Here is a 24,824-nt window from a genome sequence, read left to right as displayed (position 1 = left end):
TTTAAGGCTGCCATTAGCATGGCAGGAGAGAATGACATGCTTTCTTGAGGCACATCATTCCCCCACCCCGAGCTCCAACTGAGGTCTTAAAGGGGAAAATGGGTCATTCGTGGACATTATAGAAAAGGCCCCAATTGGAGTGGATGGTGGTGGTGCAGAATGAAATCCTTTCCCCTCCTCCACTCCAATCAGGTTCTTTAAGGTGGCGGGGGAATAACGTACTTTCTGCAGGACTCAGAAAGCTGCTTCCCCCCCCCCACACACTAGGTGTCCTCTTTTTTGGTTTCCCAAATATGGTCACCCTAACCTTGGAGCATGGACAGGTTGACATTCCATGTCTTTAAGGCAAGCAAGCTTGTAGGGATAGAGCTAGAAAAGGAAGGGATGGGAGGTTTGGTGTTGTTTTCAGTTTCAAGTGACTTGCAAGGAAGATTTGTGTGTGTGTGTGGGGGGGTCCTCATTGCATTTGAAAGCTTCTCCGCTCCCTGAAGGAAGAGTCATGGCAAGTCAGTTGCAAAAAGAAGTAGACGCACTGAAGCATACGGGCATATTTCTAACAATGTATGAGCGTAACGTCTATTGCCAACCGTAGATATGCATGGGAATTTTGCGAGGCACGAGGTGCCAAATTGCAGGCTCCTTTTTCTGTTTACAAAGAGATTCTCTGGCTTCCATTTGGAGATGAGTCACTTTGTTCTGATTTATTCAGTTTGTAAACGGAGCTGCCTTTTGTTTTCATTGGAAGGCTGAAAGATTTTCACTCAGGCAAGCGATACAGTCTGGTCAAAACGGGAGGAAAGAAAACCAGAATGTAATGCTTGATAAAAAGTAAGCTGGAAGCTCATTTGCTATGTGTGATAACTGTGTGAAATGAAAGAAAGGGAGAAGTGAAATTCTACAAATGAAGTTTATGTTGCTTTTGAGATTTTGTAGTTACACTGCTCATTGTTCTCTGCCATGCTCTGTATTTTTCTGATCTTGTTTCATAATTTTATGGTATTTTAATGGTGTTTTATGTGTTTCTTTGGAAGTTTGATTTTTTTTTCAATTAAAAGGCAGGATGTGAATGTTTTAAAACAATCAAACCAGCAAAAATGAAAAATACGAATCTGTCAGTGGCCATCAGAGAGTGGATGCAGTTTTGCTACAGCATTGTGTGGGGAGATGAGCTGTAAAGCTATCTAAATACTGTCACCTGAGGCAGGTGGCTAATCTGATGCCTTTTTGGTACCAAGCAAAGATTTTTGTGCTTTCTCAGGCCTTCCAGCATGTCATCTAACAGGTTTTAATCTCTTGATCATTTATTGTTTTCTGCTTGTTTTATCATTGCATGTTTTTTTTAACGTTACTGCTCTGCTATTGCCATTGTATCTGTTATAGCATTTTTATTTCTTAGATGAGAACATAGATCAGACCGAGGGTCCATCTAGTCCAGCACTCTGTTCACACAGTGGCCAACAAGCCATTGGCCAGGGATGAACAAGCAGGACATGGTGCCACAGCACCCTCCCACCCATGTTCCCCAGCAACTGGTGCACACAGGCTTACTGCCTCGTTTTATTTTCTTGTAAGACACCATAAGAGTGTTTTTTTGTAGCTGAAAGGCAGCATTTAAAACTTCTAGTCAATCAATTACTCAATCAGTCCCTTTTTGCCATACCCTGTGATATATGGTATATGACTTAGGGCCAAACTAGATGTGTCTATAAAGTGGGGGTGGACAACTTGAGGCCCTTTACACCAGCTGGTATTGCCAATGGTGAGGGATCACAGGAGCTGTAGGGCAAAACATCTGGAGGGCCCCTCCCCTAGCACCATGGTCCAAGTCCAGCTGCCCTCTACCCTGCCATTTGCTATTAATTTTTTAAGAAACCATGGGTGATCCTCATCAGGTATTTCTTGTGTCACATTTAGTTTGATCCTATTACTTGTTCTCACTGCGTTAGTAAAAATGTGCCTGAACAGCACCATTTCAGAGTACAGATGAGGCTCACGTGATGGAATGCTAGCATGTCATAAGTACGTAAGAAGAGCCGTGCTGGGTCAGACAAAAGGACTTCCTAGCCCAGATGCCCATGGGAAGTGCACAAGTACGACATAGAATCATAGAATAGCAGAGTTGGAAGGGGCCTACAAGGCCATCGAGTCCAACCCCCTGCTCAATGCAGGAATCCACCCTAAAGCATCCCTGACAGATGGTTGTCCAGCTGCCTCTTGAATGCCTCTAGGTAACTGATTCCATTGCCGTACTGCTCTAACAATCAGGAAGTTTTTTCCTGAAGTCCAGCTGGAATTTGGCTTCCTTTAACATGAGTGTAATGAAACCCTCCTGTTCATGTTCCTCAGCAATTGGTATTGAGAGGTTTACCTTTCATATATAGCCAACATGACTAGTAGCCATGGACAGTCTTATCTCTGATGAATTTGTCTAATCCCCTTGTAATGCTGTACTGCCCTTCTCCATGTCTCTAAAGCCACCAGAAACTTTGACTAGGCTGCTGGCCTCCAATGCTTCCTGAGAAGACAGGATTTCTTTCCCAGGCTTCCAGAAGCCCCAAACAGGAAGCCCTTTTGATATAGCTGGTCTGCCAGAGATGGTCAAAGCATCCCTCTTTAAACTATTACTTGCCTTCCCTCATCTCCCAGCCAATGGCTCTCAGCCAAGATGAGAACAAGCATTTCCCAGCCTACAGGCCATGCACCTGATTGATGTTCTAAGATGGACAACCCACTAGCCCCTCTTCCTCTGACCAAGCCTAATCAAATGGAATAGGATTTCATTTCATTTCATTTCATTTCATTTATACACCGCCCCATAGCCGAAGCTCTCTGGGCAGTTTACAACAGTTAAAAACAGTGAGCATTAAAAAGTATACAAAATTTAAAACCATCAGAAACATAAGAACAACAGTATAAAAACAACAACATCCATTTAAAAACAACCGTTCTGGGGTCCGTTGAAAGGCAAACTTAGCGTTGTTAAATGGTGTTAAATGCCTGGGAGAAGAGAAAAGTCTTGACCTGGCGCCTGAAAGATAATAGTGTTGGCCCCAGGCGAGCCTCATCGGGGAGATCATTCTACAGTCAGGGGGCCACCACCGAAAAGGCCCTCTCCCTTGTTGCCATCTTCCGAGCTTCCCTCAGAGGAGGCACTCAGAGGAGGACCTTAGATGTTGAGTGCAGTGTGTTCCTTCGTCATTGGGATCCCTGTCAGTTGACCATGCTGTCCTTCGGAATTCTCTGGCACCTCTGCCAAACAAGGATGCTACATGGTATGTTCCTGTGACCCATATGTTGTGAGTAATTTACTTCCAAGGATTTAGTGTTGGTTAGCAAGATTCAATTTCTTGCCTCTTTTGATATGTTTCCCACCCACCCCTAAACATTCTGGAAGTGAGGGAATGGATGCCTAACCAAGATCTAAGAGAAAGGTTCTTCTCTCATCAAGTGGCACTTAGCAGTACCACCAAAATGGGCATCTAAATGGCAAATGGTGTTCAATGTAAGCAAATGTAAAGTGATATTCATTCATTCATTGTTATTTATTACGGTCACAGACCAGCAAAATTAACACCAAAACATACAAAGGATAGATAAAAAGTGACATAAACCCAAAATACAGCTTGGTGAGTTGCTTCTCTCAGAAGGATTGCAATGTTATTTTTCTAATTTGCATTGAGGTCATGAGAAACTTAGGGCCTTGCTAGACCTGCCGGGATTACATTAGCGTGTGCCGCCTCGCCTCCTAGACGGCCAACGCGCAGGGACTGCGGAAGCCCTGCAGCGTCGGCCATTTTTTTTTGGTTGTTAAAGGGGCCACGTGCGGCCCGAAGACTCCGGGGAAGGTAAGCCATTTTTTTACTTAAACGCTCCCATCCGGTCCTGATCCCTTCCCATGCCTCCTGCCCACTCTTTCCCCTCCCTCCCTCTCCCTCCGTGTGTCCCGTGTCGCCCGTCCTCCCTCTCCCTCCGTGTGTCCCGTGTCACCTGTCCTCCCTCTCCCTCCGTGTGTCCCGTGTCGCCCGTCCTCCCTCTCCCTCCATGTGTCCCGTGCTCCATCTCCCACCCCCTGGGATCCCCCCGGCCCGACGGGCACAGCGCTGAGCGCTGTGCCCAGTCCGTGGCTTTTTGCGGCTACTCACGAGTAGCGAGTAGTCGCAAAAAGCCACGGCCCTTGCTAGACGTTGCCTCAGGCCGGGGCTGCGGCCTCAGGCCTTGCCTCAGGCCGGGGCTGCGGAAAAAGCGCGCCATAAGCGACTTCGCTTATGGCGCGTTAGAGGAGGCTTCAGTGCAGCCTGGGCCCGGATTCCCCTGTGCGTCATGTGGACACACAGCAGGGAAACCGGGTCTCAAAGCGCGCTAAGGCCTCGTCTAGCAATGCCCTTAGAGACCCTTTCAGTAATATGGGAGGACACATCCCTTAAACAGATTAATACCAATGTCGTGGGGCTATATCCAGAAAAGGCTGTTAATAAAGGAGAGATTAACTTTTTTTCTGCATTCCTCATACATGTTACAATGCAAAATGTCATGTTCAACAGATTCTATTGCTCCAGAACCACAGGGACCTATCCGTTCATTAACCGGGATCTTACTAAATCGTCCTTCTAGTAATGCTGATGGCAACACATTAAAGCGAGCAAGGGTAAATGCTCTCCTATACTTAGAGATGGTTAAAGCATACAGATATGAAGCTGCAGTGAGTCCATAGTTATTAAAATTATTGTAGAGCAGCGGAGAGCAAAATTTGTTAGCAGCAGTTCTTAAATGCTGTAGATCTAGATCTATTAGTCTTTGAACAACAAGAGATTGGGCCTTCTGGAGCCCATAGTTGCCTACCGCTTCCACAAAGAAGCCCAGCCTAAGTAGCTTCTTCTCCATCTCTCTCATCCAACGAGTGACATAGGAATCTGAGAGCAGTAAAAAGAGATAGCTACCAGGAGCTGCAAGGAAGGGGAGCCGTAGCCACCATTTAAAGGCCTCGATCCATGCCTTGCATTCAACTGATCTAATACCCACTTCCAGATAAATAGCTGCGTTCCCCAAACAGGAAGGGAGGCCCAGTAGTTTTCTAAGAAATACAGATTAGACTCTTTCAATTGGGGCATTAAATCCCAGTATCCAAATAGGAATACCGTAAGTAAGTTGGGCCAGAGTCTTAGCTTTGTAAATGTGAATTGCAGAAGGGATGAATTGACCACCTTGCATGAAAAAGAATCTTAGGATCAGCTGCTGACTAGAATTTGCTGAAATAATTGTCTGCCTTCTTTGTTCAGACCAAAGTGATATATGTTGGGGCAAAAAATCCCGACTTCATGTATAATTTGATGGGTTCTGAGCTAGCGGTGACTAACCAAGAAAGGGTTATGATGGGCAGCTTGACGAAAATGTCAGCCCAGTGTGGGGTTTCTGTGAAAAAGGCAAATTCCATGTGAGGCATAATTAGGAAAGGAATTGAGAATAACACTGCCAATATTATACTCCCCTTATACAAATCTATGGTGCATTCACACTTGGAATACTGTATACAGTTCTGGTCACCGAGGGTGACCATATGAAAAGGAGGAGAGGGCTCCTGTATCTTTAACAGTTGTATTGAAAAGGGAATTTCAGCAGGTTTCATTTGTATATATGGAGAACCTGGTGAAATTCCCTCTTCATCACAACAGTTAAAGCTGAAGGAGCCCTGCCCTCTTTTAAATCTGGTCACTCTAGTGTAGCTCCTGCAGCTTTAACTGTGGTGAGGAAGAGGAAATTTCACCAGGTTCTCCATATATACAAATGACACCTGAAATTCCCTTTTCTATGCAACTGTTAAAGATACAAGAGCCCTGTCCTCCTTTTCATATGGTCACCCTATGGTCACCACATCTAAAAAGCAATATTGTAGGGTTGGGGAAAAGGCAAAAAATGGGCAACTAAAATGACCAAGAGGCTGGAGCAGCTCCTCTTTGTGGACAGGTTACAACAGCTGGGATTGTTTAGGTTGGAAGAAGGAAGTGAAGGGAAGACAAGAGTTGTACAACATTGTGCCGGGTGTGGATAAACTGGACAAGGAGACATTTTTTTCTCCTTCTCTCATAATATTAGAACCCAGGGTTATCCCATGAAGTTGATTGGTGGGAGATTCAGGCCAGATGAAAGGAAGTACTTCTTCACACAGCACATAGTTAAACTATGGAGTTCACTACTACAAGATGTAGGGCTGGGCAGAGGAGGGGGGAGTGGGGCCAGTTGGCATGGGCCTATGATTTTGAAGGGGGTTACTCCGAGTCCCCCTGGGCAAAGTTGCTTGATTTTTCTGTTGTTGATGATGAATTTGCCCAAAGAAAAGCACATAAAGCATTTCTGAATGTGAAGAAGTGATGTCTTATATACATCTTGAATAAAAGTGCTTGCCATTACCTTTTTTAAAAATAAATAGTTCTAGTTCATATGTATTTAGAACTGATTAAAAAATACTTAATGAGAAGTTTGAAATGGGGCTTACATTTCCTATCTGGCCCGGGCCTACTACCGGCTTTGCCCGGCCCTGACAAGCTGTAGGCCCAATCTATATGTCGCGTCTCCAAAAGCTGCATGTGTAAGCTACACAATGTAATTGATCTCTTCCCATTTAAAAGGGCAGCAAGTAAGCCGCTCTCATTTGCTGAGCTGTGCCTACACAGTTGAGGATGTTCAGTTCTACTTGCTGGACTCCACCCACCCAACCCTGAAGTCTGGCAGTTTCAAGTGCCGTTTGACCTGTGGAGGTAGGTTTTTAGGTAGTGTATATACTGCTTTTCTTGCTTCATGTGCTTCTGATGGACCAAATCGATTTCATGAAAATCTGGAAATAACCAGAAAATGATTCTGAAACCGTTTTCATGTAGATTCGGCTGTAGTGATGGTCACCAATTCCAATGGCTTTAAAAGGGGGTTGTGGAGAATAAGGCTGTCATTGGCTAGTGGTTGTGATGGCTATTTGCTACACCCAGTAGTTGAGGCGGTATGCCTATGTACACTAGTTGCTGGCATCATGGGTGGGACGGTGCTGTTGCACCTATGTTCTGCCTGTGGGTTTCCCATGGACAGCTGGTTGTGGGTTTCCTGTGGGCAGGTAGTGAACAAGTATGCTGACTAGATGGTTGTGGCCACAGGGCAGAGAGAAGGCCACTGATAAAAGAGGAAGAAAAGACGTCAGTGGCGAGGAAGAGCACGTGAAGGTGAGCAATACTGCCAAAGAGTCAGGCATGAGGACAAGAAATAAAGGGAGTAAAGCGGCAAGCATTTCCACCCTCAGAGGCGTCGGAGAAGAGGATGTGAAGCCCACTTCTACAGAGCAAACTATACATGCATCTAGATCTGGTTGACTCACAAGGGATCTGTGCTACAAAGCAACACACGAAGAGAGAGAGAGAGAGAGAGAGAGAGAGAGAGAGAGAACTACTCCACATATTTTAGCTTTCCCCAGTCCCGATTCAAAGTGCTGGTATTAACATTAATGGACCCCAGAACTGTTGTTTTTTAAATGGATACTGTTGTTTTTATGTTTTTGATGGTTTTAAATTTTGAATACTTTTTTAATGCTTACCCAGAAAGCTTCGGCTATGGGGCAGTATATAAATGTACTAAGTAAATAAATAAATAAATAAATAAATAAATAATAGATGGACCCTTGTTCTGATCCAGCATAACTCTTTTTTTGTTCTTATGTTGACCCTGGGTTCTAGTATTTGAACAAGGAAGAACAAGTTCTACCTATATCCACTCTCTCCATACCATGCATAACAACTCAATCATATACGATTGAAGATCAGCAAAGACTCTTCATTGTGCTTACTACGCGGCAGTGAGGATGGCAAAAAAATCTTACTATGCCTCCTCAATCTCATCCTCAAAGTGCCACCCAGCAGAATTATTCCAGGTGGTGAAGAGCCTGTTGGGAGGAGGCTCGGGCTCTGGGAAACCAGAATTGGAACCCCCAGTAACCTGCTGTAGTAAATTTGCTAGGCATTTTGAGGAGAAAGTTGCTCGTACTCGCTCAGAACTTGATGCCACATTTATCGCAGAGTCTGGGGAGGAGTACAGTGCCCTGTCTCATCATGTTTTTTGGGATTAGTTCCAGTTATTGCAGCCTGATGATGTGGACAAGACACTTGAATCAGTCTGTCCCACCACATATAAGCTTGACCTTTGACCATCCTGGCTAATTTGATCTAGCAGAGGTGGATTGGGTGGGTGGGTCCAGGGGTTGGTAAATGCTTCCCCTGTCAGGGAGTGGTGCCTGCCGCCTTGAAAGAGGCTGTAGTGCACCCTCTCCTAAAGAGGCCCTGCCTGGACCCAGAGGTATGTGAGAACTACCGCCCCATCGCTAATATCCCCTTTTTGGGCAAGGTCCTTGAGCGTCTGGTGGCCAGGCAACTTCAGATGTTCTTGGAAGAAACAGATTATCTGGACCCATTTCAGTCTGGTTTCAGGCCAGGGCATGGCACTGAAACAGCCTTGGTGGCTCTGACTGACAACCTACTCCAGGTGAAAGACAGGGGTAGTGCTACCCTGTTGATCTTCCTTGATCTCTCGGTAACTTTTGATACCATAGATCATCGTATCTTACTGGATCGGCTCTGCTAGATGAGAGTAGGAGGCACTGTGTTACAGTGGTTCTGCTCCTATTTGCAGGACCGATTCCAGAGCGTGGTATTGGGGGATTCCTGTTCCACCTCATGGCAATTAAGCTGTGGGGTGTCACAGGGTTCTATTCTATCCCACATGCTGTTCAACATCTATATGAAGCCATTGGGTGAGGTCATTAGGGGTTTTGGGTTTGGGTGCCATCAGTATGCTTGTGCTCCCTTTTATTTTCCTCGCTTGGGCAAGACTTCCATTTTTTGAAGGAAGCCCTCTTTTCTACAATAGCTTCCTTGATCCTGCTTGTTCACCAGGCTGGTGACCTCTCGCACTTGGTGCTACCTTTCCTAACCTGTGGAATACATTTTAGTTGAGCTTCTATTATTGTGCTTTTGAGTAAGACCCATGCATTTTGCAAGGTTCCCTCATTTTAGAGAAGTTTCCTCTTTTGAAGACAAGTGTGAATGTGTTGGATTTTCTGGGCAATTTCTCATTTAACTATATATTGAATCTGATAGCACTGTGGTCACTGTTACCGATTGGTTCAACAATATTTACATCTTGTATTAGGTCCTGGGCAGCACCACTTAGGATTAAGTCCAGGGTTGTCTCCCCTCTGATGGTTTCATGACCAACTGTTCCAGGGCACAGTCATTTAGGACATCAAGGAATTTAACCTCTTTTTCTTTTGTATGGAAGAGTGTTCAGTCATGTAAGCCCTTACCTATATTCTGAAGTGGTACAGATGAGACACAGGTTCACCACCTCATTGAGAATTGGCCCTGGCTACCATATCAGCAAGCAACTTGACCAATATTCTTTTACTTTTAATAAGCTGACAAGAACAAAATTAGAGAAGTTGAAAGTATCCCCGTTAATTTCAAAATTATTTTATTGCTTTTAATGCCTATATTTAATTTATTTAAATCTAGATCAGTCAACATCTTTCATCTGATCAAGATCTAAAAGCTTGATCAGATGAAATACTCATCAACTTCCCATCAAACAAAATGGCTGATTGTTCAAAACGAATGAAAGTCGGATTGCTTGATACTATCATGTGCTATGGCCACCTGATGCAATACCACAAGAAAATGAATCAAGGTTTGTGAGACAGATGTTTTCAAGAGGTGTAAATTAGAACATAAGTGCTAGCAATGCTAAGTATTTTTCAGGAAAAGCAAAGCCAAGCTGTACCTAAAAATTGTTTATGGACATCTGCTCATTTAAAAATATTTGGGCAGCACAGTTTTCAATAACATGTTTTCCTCCCTGTTATTACAATAGATATATAAATGTAGGTCATAAATGAATGAGAAAACACTGAAAGTACTTTATATCAATATTCTAACAGGCCATTAATTGATTTACCCAGACTGAAAGGGAATATCTTAGACACAAGTGCTGCCCCACTGCGAACAGGCGCTTCTTTTGACCCCCATGAATGTGGGTTGACTTCTTCCCAGTGAAGAATTTATTAAACTAACTCTCTTGTCCATCTCACTTGGCAGCACTAAAAAGCTATTTCAACAAGTGGAGTGCCTACTAATATTTAGAAAGGTACCACTTACATAACAAGTTGGAAAGAGTTTACAACAGGGGCGGATGGCTTTACTCAGCCATGTTTCCTCTTCCAGGATTTGTTGAAAAAACCTTCCCTATCGCTTTTTAGTTTGTTGTCTTTTGTCCGTCACAAAGAACAGATTTTCTTTTGTAAATCCCCAGTAATTAAATGAGTACTTCAGCGGTGATGGCCTTCAATGGCTCCGTTTCCTAGGTTTTGCCTTTGACAGTCATATTTTTGCGAAAAGGCTGCTGAGATGACTAGGCAGCACCTAACCCTCCTTAACACTAAACCAATTGATGCCCATGGACACTGCATGAAGGAGGAAAAGATTCATTAATGGCACTTCATTAAAGAGCTGCAAAGGGGAACTCTAATGTGACTGAACCGACTGAAATCCAGAGCAAGCTGTCTATTAGGGATGCAACAAAGACAGTTTCGGAAACTGAACTCTGGCTCCACTGCAGCGGATTAGGAAGAGTGATGGGATTAGTGCTTAATGACTTGGGGCAAGAGACAAAGGGAATTTCTACAAAGAGGCTTAGATATGGAAGAATTAACACTCTCTATTCCAACCAGGCCTCTGATGAGTTCCAACATTCTTTTTGGCCTCTGAAGCTGAAGTGGAGGTGGGGAAAGGGGGGTGGAGAGGCGGCCGGGCGGGCGGGCGCAGAAAAGCTTTGCAACTTCCTTAACCTTTTCTTTTCCATAGCATTTTTTTAAAAAAAAAAAGAAAAGAAAAAAAGACAGGGTAGAAAGAAGAGAGAGAAAAGAGTTTTCCAATTCTCACCTAGTCGTGCTCTTTAAGACAAAAGGGGGCTCTAAAAGCCCCTAAATTATGAGGGCCACCCCGCAGCACATTTAAAGGTGGTCTACAAGCCAGCCTACATTCAGAGCAACGCTTGCTAGTGGCACTGGAGGAAGCATGTTTTTAAACATTATTAGGGGGGAAATCCTAGATCTAATTGAACCAGGATTTTACCCACGGGGCAATGGTGCTGCTACTACTTGCAACATTTAAAATTAATGTATTGCATCTGAGTGCTGAAAGAGCTCTATGTACTTGTTCTTTGCAACAACCCTACAAAGCAGGCCAGTATTCCAAATAGTATAATTTTCAGAATTAAAATTATAATATCTAAATAATGTAATATCATAGTATAATATCTAAATAATATAGATTATTCTCTTGGCTCGTCGTTTCGACCATGTTTCTCCTTTGATGAAATCTCTTCATTGGCTTCCGATCCAATATAGAATTCAGTATAAGCTTCTTTTGCTGACATTCAAAGCGTGTCATGGTCTTGCACCTTCTTATCTTTCTTCTCTCATTTCACTTTACTATCGCCTTCGTACCCTCTGTTCTTCAAATGTTATGTTGCTCTCCTGCCCAAGAGTCTCTATCTCTCTTGCCCGGCTTCTATTCTCTCCGGCTGCCCCTTTTGCTTGGAATGCTCTTCCAGAGCAACTACGTACCACGAGATTTATTTATTTATTTATTTATTTATTACATTAATATACCACCCAATAGCCGGAGCTCTCTGGGCAGTTCACAAAAATTAAAAACATTCAAAGTATAAAACAACAGTATAAAACCATAATATAAAATACAATATAAAAACTTATCCAGATAATAACAGCAGCAATGCAAAATTACAAATTTAAAACACCAAGTTAAAATTTATTTATAGACTGTTAAAATGCTGGGAGAATAAAAAGGTCTAAAAGCATATAATGTAGGTGCCAAGCAAACCTCCTTAGGGAGCTCATTCCACAGCCGAGGTGCCACAGCAGAGAAGGCCCTCCTCCTGGTAGCCACCTGCCTCACTTCCTTTGGCAGGGGCTCGCGGAGAAGGACCCCTGAGGATGACCTTAGGGTCCGGGCAGGTACATATGGGAGGAGGCGTTCCATTGTAGATTTTAAAACGCATTTGAAAACTCATTTGTTTTCAATAGCTTTTGGTATTTTAGCTTGATTTACTGTTCTTATTACTATGATTTTTCTCTTATTTCTGCTTTGTGAACCCCTTCCCCCCCTTCATATGTTTTAATGTGATTTTAGATTGTAAGCCTCTAGGCAGGGTATTGCTGTTCTCTACTTCCCTTGCTCGGCTTCATCCATTTTCTTCGGCTGCCCCTTATGCCTGGAACGCTCTTCCAGAACATTTGAGAACTACAAGTTCAATCGCAGCTTTTAAAGCTCAGCTAAAAACTTTTCTTTTTCCTAAAGCTTTTAAAACTTGATTTTGCTCTGACTTTTATACTGCCTGTTTGGTGCATTCTCTTCCCCTCATTGTTTTGTTATGATTTTATTAGAATATAAGCCTATGCGGCAGGGTCTTGCTATTTATTGTTTTACTCTGTACAGCACCATGTAAAGAAAAAGAAAAAACTTTTCTTTTTCCTAAAGCTTTTAAAACTTGATGTTGCTCGGACTTTATACTGTTAGTTTTACCCTACCCTGTGCCTGTTTACCCTACCCAGTGCCTGTTTGCATTCCCTTCCCCTCCTTATTGCTTTACTATGATTTTAGTAGAATGTAAGCCTATGCGGCAGGGTCTTGCTATTTACTGTTTTACGCTGTACAGCACCATGTACATTGATGGTGCTATAGAAATAAATAATAATAATAATAATAATGTACATTGATGGTGCTATATAAATAATAATAATAATAATACAGCACCAAGTACATTGTTGGTGCTATATAAATAATAATAATAATAATAATAATAATAATGTACATTGATGGTGCTATATAAATAATAATAATAATAATAATAATAATAATGTACATTGATGGTGCTATATAAATAATAATAATAATAATAATAATAATAATACAGCACCAAGTACATTGTTGGTGCTATATAAATAAATAAATAAATAATACAGAAAATGGAGGGCTGAAGCTGAGAAGTTGGGTCGTCGTCCCCACTCCAGGTCTGTCTGTCTATCTAGTAAGTTCATGGCCACGGTGAAATTTAAAGATCAACTATACTACGTCAGCTCTCCCAAAGGGCCAGCACGTTGCAAGCCCATCAACACTTGGATCCCATGTCACACATGCACATTGTTGAACTGTTCCAAGTTTGTATGTGGCGAGTAGGGGTGGAATGGCTGTGTATGTGGCACTCCAACAAGTGGCATCGTAAAATAGACAGAACTCTGCTTGTGAGCCTCTGGAACTAATGACTCTAATTACTTTCACCTCAGTACCAAATACGTTGATTTGAAAGTCGGTTTCATGGATGTTAATGAGGTGCTTAGTATCACAACATTCGGATGGCTGTTTCTGATGTATCATTTTGTGATCTTATTGTCTTTTTAAAAGGATCAGGCAAGTATGTAAAAGATGGATAGTAGTTCTGGAATGTATGTATGTATATGTACGTATGCATTTATTTTAAATGGGAAAATGGTAAACATTTATAGACATGAATTTGGCTGCTTCCAGATGAGGCTTTTATCATGCCATCACCCTGCCTCATTCACTGAATTAATGGGGGGGAGGGGTCTAGACATCATCTTCATCTACTCATAGCACGGCAATGTTTTTTTCCACCACATCTACCTTTTCTCTTACTACAGAAAATCTATTACAGAGAAAAAGACAAACCAGCTTTGCAATGACTTCAGGTTAGCAGCACTAGGGCCCTTCTATCTGGAAGCACCCTTTATGTACAGGACCCAAAAGAAATCGAGGCTCCTATTTAGGGACCCATCTGTGAACCTGTGCAATAGTTCCACATGGTGAGACTCATGTGTACAATGTTACTTCATGAGAAGTCCCAGCTCTTCCATTCTCTGGGACTTGGCCAATGATATCCTTAGAACATGTCCTCCAGTTAGTGACTAGTAATGCTGATTTTTAAGAGCGGAATGTACTGTGTCAGAGCTCTAGCAGTAATAAGTTGCTACCCAAAATAGTAAATTAATTTGGTTTAACTGGGTTGAGAATTTGAGAAATTAACCACCGCCGCCACTTTTCTGTAGCATTTCACAACAGCAGAACACTGTACAAAAGTTAAAAGGAGACAAAACTAATATATTAGATAAGATGACAGAAAAATCTGGAGGCTGCAGGATCTTAATTTGGGAAGACAAGAAAAAGACGGGTTTTCAGGTGCTGTTCGGTTTGCATTCTTTGAAAATCAGATCTGAAATATCGTTGTGGTTGTTGTAGTTGCTGCTGAAAGTAATGATAATCTGGTAAAATTGACAGTGAAATATATTTCAACATTAATTATATTTTGGGTTTTTCTCACCTTTCTTACTCTCCACCTTACTTTCCAGAGTTAAGCAAACATACTTGAGTGAGACATCGTATATTTGCAGGAATTCAGCCTAGTGCAGGCAAGGTGCTTCGGCAGCGACCCTTAAATTGTGCTGAAGACAAACGTAGCAATTGAAGCTTTTTTTGTAGGCTCAGGAGTTCCAAAAGGCAAACAGCAAGGAGAGCACCCATAAACGTGTAAATAACATTCGCACTGTAAACCAATGCACCATGTATTTCCTCGTATTAACCCAAGGTACTTGCAGAGAAAAGCTAAGTATTCATTTCATGTGTTATCCAACACGAAAGCCCTTAGAGCAGCTTTAGACACAGAAGTATTATTTAGCCTGTGTGGTTTAGAGGGACAATGGCAGCCCCCTGCCGTAATCCATTCAGGGGCAATATCATCAGTCAGTGTGAAATTAAATACATTACAGGGCAAGAGCTTAATGTGTTTTATAGGCAGTTGTTCATCCACATCAAACTTTCGCTTTTAGAATCCTAACATTTGATCCCACAACAGGAGCCATGCCTTGAGAAGGCGACTGGCACATTTGCACAGCCAGCAGGGCAGTAAGCGTGGAGCGGGCCCTGCAGTTGGAAATGCAATTGGCTCACAGATTAGCTTAACTCTTTGGAGGGAGGCGCGGATACGCTAACACTTTGCGGTACTGGGGATTCAGTAAGATCCAGAGTACTCTTTCGCTAGACATCTACATCACGGTATTGATAACAGAACCTGACCCAAGCTAGATTGCAATTCACACAAGAAATAATCATGTGGAATGGAAGAAGGCAGCTTCACCCACAGACCCTGGCCCTGCCTAGGGATGTACAGGTTTAATTAAATCCATTCCAGATTGTCAGTTATCTTTTGTTCCATCATCCACTAATTGACAGAATCAGATTCTTTTTTAAAAAAATATTTTGCAGATGTACAAGAATTTTGTTCCTGTTTGCAAAGTTTTTGGACTTTGTATTATTAAGGGGGAGAGGGAAAACACCTCCAGAAGAATCAATGAGATTTTGGAAATCAGAATAAGATCCCTGGGTTGGGGGTGCACTTTAATGTTAATCAAGGATTAGATCAAAGTAGAAGTAAGTGAAAAGAATGTATGTTTATTAATTTGTTTAAGTATGTATTATTATGTATTATGCATTACGGGGTTATTATTATATATTGTTTTGTTTGTATCATTTAGAAGTATGGTTATTATGTAGTTATAGAAAATCAATATTTTTTTTTAAAAAAGAGTAAACTACAATATGCTGCCATTTTTGGGGGTATGTTTGGCTCCACCCTTTTTTCTTTGGCCACACCCCCTTTGCCTTTGGCCACACCCACCACTGGAATTTGGCCCCTGAAAGCTTCTTCAACATTGGATTTAGCTGTCGGGCTGAAAGAGGCATGTCTTAGAGGTATGACCATGTACACTGGATTCCACCTCAGTTATTGCCTTTGCCTAGATGTGTTGGCATGTAAACTGGGAACATTCTCAAGATGGCTTTGGCCTTCTTGGGTGCTCTGTGCCTTTGTAGCCAAGCCTTCACATAAGTACACCATGAGTAGAAGAGGTAACTGAGTTCTGGGTTCTCGCCTGCCCAAGGACCTCCTCTTCCCTTACTCGGCTTCGTCCTTTTTCTTCTGCTGCCCCTTACGCCTGGAACGCTCTTCCAGAACACTTGAGAACTACAAACTCAATCACTGCTTTTAAAACTCAGCTAAAAACTTTTCTTTTCCCTGTAGCCTTCAAATATTGAGTTTGTTCTGACTCTATACTGTTTAGCTTCACCCTACCCGGTGCCTGATTACACTTCCCTGTGCCTGTTCGCATTCTCCTTCCCTCTTTATTGTTTACTACAACTTATTAGATTGTAAGCCTACGCGGCAGGGTCCTGCTATTTACTGTGTTATCTGTACAGCACCATGTACATTGATGGTGCTATATAAATAAATAAATAAATAATAATAATAATAATAATAATAATAATAATAATAATGTGTTGCTTCTGAATATAGTAATAGATAGATAAACCCCAGTAGTAAAAGTGGTTATTCCATATATCTTCATCATTCTTGGTTGCCATCTACTGTGGCTTTTTAACTGTTGAAAGCACATCAAGCATTTCCAAATACACAAGCTGTTCTCAGCACTGGATTTTGGTGCCAAGGATATTAGTCAGCCGTATGTTTTTGGATCAGATGTCACAGTGGATTATCTGATACTCCACGAACAGCGACCGATTCCTTCAGCTGCAGCTACAAAATATGTTCTCAGGCCTGCCACCGGACACTACAGCTTCCCTGAAGTGGATCCTGCAACCACAGTGGTGGCGTTGTATCTCGGCTGCCTGCAAATGAAACTAAGCTGTGCATCTTGACGTAGAACCCACTTATCAGGAATGTGCACTCTGAAGTCGTCATTATGATCCTTTTCCTTCAGGGACATGAATTTGATACAAAGACGAAAACTCAGTTGAAGGAGCGTTAGGTCATCTCTCTAGCAGCCCTAAGGAGTTTGTAGGAGGGAGCAGGCTGTTGAGCTTCCACACTAGGGTGACCATATGAAAAGGAGGACAGGGCTCCTGTACCTTTAACAGTTGCATAGAAAAAGGAATTTCAGCAGGTGTCATTTGTATATATGGAGAACCTGGTGAAATTCCCTCTTCATCACAACCGTTAAAGGTGCAGGTGCCCTGCCCTCTTTTGTATCGGGTCACTCTAGTAAAGCTCCTGCAGCTGTAACTGTGGTGATGAAGAGGGAATTTCACCAGGTTCTAAATATATACAAATGACACTTGCTGAAATTCCCTTTTCTATGGAACTGTTAAAGGTACAGGAGCCCCGTCCTCCTTTTCATATGGTCACCCTATTCCACACACCTAAAGGAATGCTGGTATTGAGCTCTCACACGGATGCTGGGGGCACAGGAAAGACAACGTTTCAGTTCAGCTTTTGTCAGAGAAAACTGCAGCTGAAGGTGAATGAAGCCTGTGGAAAGGCTGGCAATTGGCAGGGGAAACTGAGCCAGTGTGGTGTAGTGGCTAAAGTGTTGGACTGGGAGTCAGGAGATCCAGCTTCTAGTCCCCACTTGACCATGGAAACCCACTGTGGGACTTTGGGCCAGTCACATGCTCTCAGCTCAACCTACCTCACAGGGTTATTGTTGTGAGGATAACATGGAGAGGAGGAGTATTATGCGCGCCACCTTGGGTGTATACTATGTTTTAATCAGTATTTTATGTATTTTATGCTTGCTATTGTTCCCTGCCTCGATCCAATCTGAGAGGCAGGTAAGAAATAAATTATTATTATTATTATTATTATTATTATTATTATTATTATTATTATTATTTGGAGGAAAAAGCCAGGATATAAATGTAAGAAATAAATAAAATAAATGCAGATGCTAACGACTGGAACTTAAGGACTGGAACTTAAGTTTAATTTGCCTTAAGGAGAGGCAAAGCACCCCGATCTGCTTCTGCTTCTCCGGTCCAAGGAGAAGTGGAGCACAGCCTTAGCTTCTAGTGCTAACAGTCGGAAGGCATTGGATAGCTATTTCATGACTTTTCTTCAATGGATTTTCGATGATGATGATGAAAACATAGAGGAAACACTGGCATTAAGCATGCCAAATGCCAGAAAAGTAGGTGCATTCTTGGTTTGTTGGTATGTGCCTTTATGTATTTTTTATTTAAGGGAACCACTGATAACTTTCTTATTTCTTTCTTTCAGAATTGGATGAAATTTGCAGAGATAGTTGTCTCATCTGAGGGAATCAAGCTTGCCAAGTTTGAGATGAATAGGTGTAGGGACTACGTACAATAACTGGATAGCCAGTCCATTCCCAACCCAACCCAATACTCTGGCTTCCTACTTGCTTGCTACAGAACAAGGAAGCTACCATTTGTAACTCACATCCCTGACCCCAAAGCACAGTGATTGGAAGGAAAGGAACGGAACCTCTTGTGCAAGTACTGAGTCATTACTGACTCTTGGAGGGACGCCAGCTTTCGCTGACGTTTTCTTGGCAGGCCTTATAGCGGGGTAGTTTGCCATTGCCTTCCCCAGTTAACTGGGTACTCATTTTACCGACCTTGGGAGGATGGAAGGCTGAGTCGACCCGAGCCGGCTGCCTGAAACCAGCTTCCACTGGGATCGAACTCAGGCCATGGGGAGAGTTTCAGCTGCAGAAACTGCTGCTTTACTGTTCTGCACTACGCGAGGCTCTTACAGTGATTGGAACCCCCTGGTAAAATATGCCCTATGATTGGAAGGGGGACCATCAGTCACTCAACTGCACTCCCTCCTCCCATCATCAGCATTTACAGATAAACACCCCCACCACCACACTGCCTGCATTTCCGAAGCCTAATCACATGTGAATCATGTGTGAGGTTTATACGGGGTCCCTGATTTCTCTAACGCAACCACCCGAATTGTTGACGCAGCAACCAAACCTGTTTCCCTTGTCCAGTGCAAGACCTTTGAGTGCATTACCTCCGTTGACTGGAGCGAACTAAGAGAAGGGGCTGCAGCCATGAAAACATTTTGGGAGATGGGAGATTGTCTTCATCCGTGCCAAATCCCCACTGGACTCTGCATCTGGCGTAGGGTCCAAATATTTCCCCCTTCTGTGGTTCTCTTGATTACAGCCTTCTTTTCTTGTCCTGTATGTCAATGGTGTTCATTTACCGCTTTGAAAAAGGGCTTTAAACAGAAGATGGAGGTTGAATGGCCCTCAGCCCTCTCAGATCCTGGAAACATCAGGGTCTGAGCCGGGGGGGGGGGGAGAAAGAACTCGATTTCCCCCAGCAGATTTCCTGGCAGCAGCCACACCAAACAAGTACATTTTAGAACGGCATGTTCTGAGAAGGCCACCATTTTAACAAAATCATTTGCTTTGTAAAAATAGTAGTAGAGATGTTAGCCCTATTCAGACAACAATTCTGTGTACAGTCAAGGCATGGAATGGGTGTGTGCGAGAGAGATAATTCCTAGTGGCCCTGCACTCCTTCTACCACACACTGATCAGGTTGCCCATAAAGAGATTATGTGCCATCTGGTTCAGGTCCGTACTTCACAAAAAATACAGGGAATAGATTGCCCAGACATAACACTTGTATACATGTAGGGCAAGAATGGGGGACTGGAGGAGGCCTGGGGGGCATTTTCACTCCTGCCCCTCCCACAGGCTGCACTCTGAAAAAGCTGCCAAAATTTCCTGCCATGGAAAACCGCTCTGAAGTGCTAGAAGGGTTCAATTTAGCTCTTTGCACTCTGCAGTGCTAAATCCACCATTTTTAGGGATTTGTTTTACTTTTCAGATTGTTGTTATTACTGCCACCACCAAATTTGTCAGCATGGCAGGGGCAGCATAAGCTGTACCGGAGGGCATCAAAGGGCATGTTTCCCGCTCTGATGTAGGTCTTATTTATTTATTTACTCATTTTTATCTGATGACATTAATTTTATGACCATACAAGGATCCTACAAACATTTAAAAGAACAAAATGCCATACAAAACAAGGAACAGCACAGGAAAAGCTAAACATAGAGATGTATCAAAACAGCCCTCAAATCTAAACCCAAAGTCTCTTACCCCTGCAGACCTGTCCATATCTACCAGGAAGTAAGTCCCATGAAGTGCAATATAGCTTCCTCCCACGTAAATGTGTATAGGATTGTAGCCTAAAAGTGTCTTTGTTCCAGACAATAGTGAGATTATGGAGCAGGCCCACAGGACACCATGCCGTACAATCCGCCCCGCTCACTCAGGTCCTCTGGGAAGAACTTCCTTCAGCCAGCCAAAATTAGGCTATTACCCAGAGGACCTTTTCCTCTGCTGCTCCCAGTCTGCGGAATGGCCTTCCGGAGGAGATTCATCAACTTAACAGTCTTTTAACATTTAAGAAAGCTATAAAGACTGATCTCTTCCGGCAGGCCTATCCAGTGGAACTTTAGGATGCTTTTAGGATGTTTTTAGTATGTTTTTAGTAAATTTTAACAATGTATACTGTGTTTTGATTAGTGTTTTATGTATTTTATACTTGCTGTTGTTACCCGCCTCTATTGGAATGGAGAGGCGGGTTAGAAATAAATTATGATTATTAATTATTATTATTATTATGCTCTACACATTGATTGAACACAGAACTACCTGAACAGAGCAGGTGAGACATCTGAAAGAGAACTGTGCTCGGGAATACTTTGTGGTGGTTGCTGACGATGAGAAGCGCCTCTCCTTATATATGCCTGCCCAAGACTTGAGGATCTGTTGGAGGAGTCCTTCTCCGCATCCCACCAGGGCAACACATATGCTATGGTGGGACATGGGAGAGGGCTTTCTGTGTTGTGGCACCCCGACTGTGGAATGCCCTCCCCTTGGAAGCCCGCCTGGCGCCAACGCTGACTTTATTCCAGCGCCAAGTGAAAACATGGCTTTTTAACAAAGCCTTTAATGATTAAATTCATCTGGCTTGCACATTGTTTTAACTGTTTTAATTGTTTTTACTCCTTTTAAATTATATACTCGTTTTAACTTGATTAATGGTTTAATTTGTTTTTAGCTGTGTATATTTATTGTTTTATATTGGTCCAGGTCAGGGCCTGATTCAAAGTGCTGGTATTAACATTTAAAGCCCTAACTGGCTTGGGGCCAGGCTATCTGAAGGAACGCCCCCTCCCATATGCACCTGCCCAGACCCTAAGGTCATCCTCAGGGGTCCTTCTCTGCGAGCCCCTGCCAAAGGAAGTGAGGCAGGTGGCTACCAGGAGGAGGGCCTTCTCTGCTGTGGCACCCCGGCTGTGGAATGAGCTCCCTAAGGAGGTTCGCTTGGCACCTACATTATATGCTTTTAGATGCCAGGTGAAGACCTTTTTAATCTCCCAGCATTTTAACAGTCTATAAATTTTAACTTGGTGTTTTAAATTTGTAATTTTGCATTGCTGCTGTTTTTATCTGGTTGAGCTTTTATATTGTATTTTATAGTATGGTTTTATACTGTTGTTTTATACTTTGAATGTTTTTAATTTTTGTGAACCGCCCAGAGAGCTCCGGCTATTGGGCGGTATAGAAATGTAATAAATAAATAAATAAATAAATAAGTAATATTGTATGATTTTAGCTGTACACCACCCTGAGATTTTAGTGATATAGGGCAGGATACAAATGTTTTAAATAAATAAATAAAAAGGTGGTGTCTCCACTTCTCTTGCTGCATTTATTTAAAGATGTTGGTCTGTCATGGAGTGTATCTTCCTGTTTATACAGAAGAAAGGCAAATTCACGAGCTGATAATCATAAGGAATTGGACTCCTTGATTAATACTTTATCTGTGAATCCCTGTGAAATCGCACAAAGGCAAATGCTAATGGTCATATTTATGAACGGAGGCTGATATTTGCTGTGATTCCTAAGAACCCCTTATTAGAGATGGATGTAATAAACTAGATCACTGGCAGGTTAGAAGGCCACACGCAGGTGCATGCTGCAAATTCTAATAACCTTGACTCTCTGCTCTTCAATGAGGTAAGTGTAAGTGTTGACACTAGACAATTTGAAAGGGAGCATTTGAAGCACGTATTTCTGTATTTATTTAAGTGTCAGTACCAGTAACACCTTTTAAAAGACTTGCAGGTGCTTGTCTCCTGAAAACCAAAAAGGGTTTAACCTACATACAGTATTGCTTTAAAAAGAATAGTCCATTCAGAATAGATTATTCCAAGGCTACAGTCCTAAGCACATGGAAATAGTTTCCAGTTAAATCATTGGGATATGAGCGGTTCATGTGCATGACCATGACTGCAACATCAAGTGGTGGGTTTGTTTGTTTGTTTGTTTATTTATTTATTACACTTATATACCGTCCCCATAGCCAGGGCTCTCTGGGCAGTTTACAGAAATTCTAAAATTAAGATAAAAATGAGTATACAAAATTTAAAATTCTAAAACACAGAACATACACACATAAAGCATTAAAAACCGTTAAAAAAACTAAACATGTGGGTGATTAAGATGTGCAGCCATATGCCTGGGCAAAGAGGAAAGTCTTAACCTGGCGCCGGAAAGATAGCAGCGTTGGTGCCAGGCGAGCCTCATCAGGGAGATCGTTCCATAGTCTGGGGGCCACCACCGAAAAGGCCCTGTCCCTCGTTGCCACACTCCGAGCCTCTCTCGGAGTAGGCACCCGGAGGAGGACCTTAGATGTTGAACATAGTGACCGGGTATATTCATGTCGGGAGAGGCGTTCCGTCAGGTATTGTGGTCCCAAGCCGTGTAAGGCTTTATAGGTCAAAACCATCGCCTACGGCCATACTACCTTGAACACGCCCGATCTCGTCTGATCTCGGAAGCTAAGCAGGGTCAGGCCTGGTTAGGTCAAAACCATCCCCTAAACCAGTGGTTCTCAACCTGTGAGTCGGGACCCCTTTGGGGGTCGAACGACCTTTTCACAGGGGTCGCCCAAGACCATTGGAAAACACATATTTCCGATGGTCTTAGGAAACTGTATTGACTGAACTATGTCATGTATCATCTTTTGTATTATTAAAGCTATTGTTATATATTATTTTCATTAGCAAACCATCCCATGACAATGGATTGTGTAGAGAAGAACGAAAATAATTTTATGGTTGGGGGTCACCACAACATGAGGAACTGTATTAAAGGGTCGCGGCATTAGGAAGGTTGAGAACCACTGCCCTAAACCATCCCTCCTCAACTTGATGATCTACAGATGTTTTGGACTTCAGCTCTCATTTCCCTGGGCCAGCATGCCCAATGGTCAGGAATGCTGGGAGGCTTGTCATCCAAAACATTTGGAGGGCATTAGGATAGAGAAGGCTACCTTAGACAGAGATTTGAGAGCACCTGAAATATACATGTTTTTCAGTGCAATCAGTTCACACATTCAGCTGCTAGTCATCAAGTGCAGAGTAATCAAGGGCAGGAAAGTGAAGTGAAGAGATGTATTAGAGCACAGGTAGGTAACTTGAGTGTGTGTGTGTGAAAAATTTAAACCAGTCCTTTCTTTCATCTAAGGGCTGGGATCAAAGGAACAGTGCAACCGGTTCTATCTGCTTTGGGCTTGGACAGTAATACACCATGTCATTTGACTCACCTGAAGGAACACTTTGGGTCTTGGCCAGTGTACTTAGATTGGGGCATGAGCAGCAGTTTTTGCCTCTTCCCTCAAAAATTCTAACATTTGAAGTGCTTAACAGTGCAAGCCAATGTGTGTCTATTCAAGAACAAATCCCATTGAGTTCAATGAGACTTACTCCAAGGTAGAAGATTGCAGACATAGGCCAAATCTACACCAAGCAGGATATTATGCGTTGAAAGCGGTTTGAAAATGGTATATGGAATTTATTTATTTTATTTATTAAGACATTTGTATCCCACCCTCAGGTATCTTAGGGCAGTGTACAGAATGTGTCATGGGCCCTAACAGTTGTCAGTGGACTTCAATACCTTTATAAAGCAGTAGTATAGATCCTGCCATACTCCAAGAGCGTACTCTAAGCATACCAACCAGATGCAGTGTAGTTATGGATAAATGGATTTAATATAATGGCACAAGCACCTTCCATCAACCTTTTGTGATCTGCTACTGTGGGCAATCACGAGTTAAAACAGTATGGCGGTTCAGTGATGTTATCTTTTTTATTTTGGTGAAACATAATTTCTACTGTGGCAGTAATAGTGTGGTAGATTGCTACTGAAGGTATTCTGACCCACAGAAAACTGAAATCATAGGGTCCAGGGTCATCCAAGGTCATCACAGCAAAGTGGGTGGAAATTGCTAGGTATTTTGGCAGTTCTAAGTGCTTCTCTGCAATCACCTGTGGCACTTGAAATTAGTTTTCAGATGTCTCTACAGTTCTCTTGCTAGGTGAGCCACCCACCAAAGTAACATGACAGCCATTCCTCATAGGTGCTTGGTTTATCATACCTACTGATGTCAACAGCATTTGATGCTGTTATCAGACTTCTGATTCTTCTAGGACTATAGGCACATGGAGTGGTGTGAGGACCACTCCAAGAATGCCTTCCAGGGTATTCTTGCCTGAATGTACATCTGTTGTTTAGAAAAATGCCCCAATTCTAGCCCTTTTACAGCTTGATCCTACACAAAATCCCATTGAAAGCAAAGGTCTTGGGCTTGCTTAATCTTGCATAGGTTTACTCTGTTATTTGTAAATATATCAGAAAACACATGTAGACAATATTCTGTACATGTTCCATTTCATTTCTTACATTTCTATATCGCCCAATAGCCAAAGCTCTCTGGGCGGTTTACAAATTAAAAATACATTATACAAAGTATAAAATCCATTTAGACACTAACGTAGACAAACAGCACGCA

The sequence above is a fragment of the Elgaria multicarinata genome, chromosome 2 (genome assembly GCF_023053635.1).
Source record: "Elgaria multicarinata webbii isolate HBS135686 ecotype San Diego chromosome 2, rElgMul1.1.pri, whole genome shotgun sequence".
NCBI classification, from domain to species: domain Eukaryota; kingdom Metazoa; phylum Chordata; class Lepidosauria; order Squamata; family Anguidae; genus Elgaria; species Elgaria multicarinata.
The sequence above is the reverse complement of the archived record's forward strand: the minus strand, read 5'-3'. Positions refer to the sequence as shown.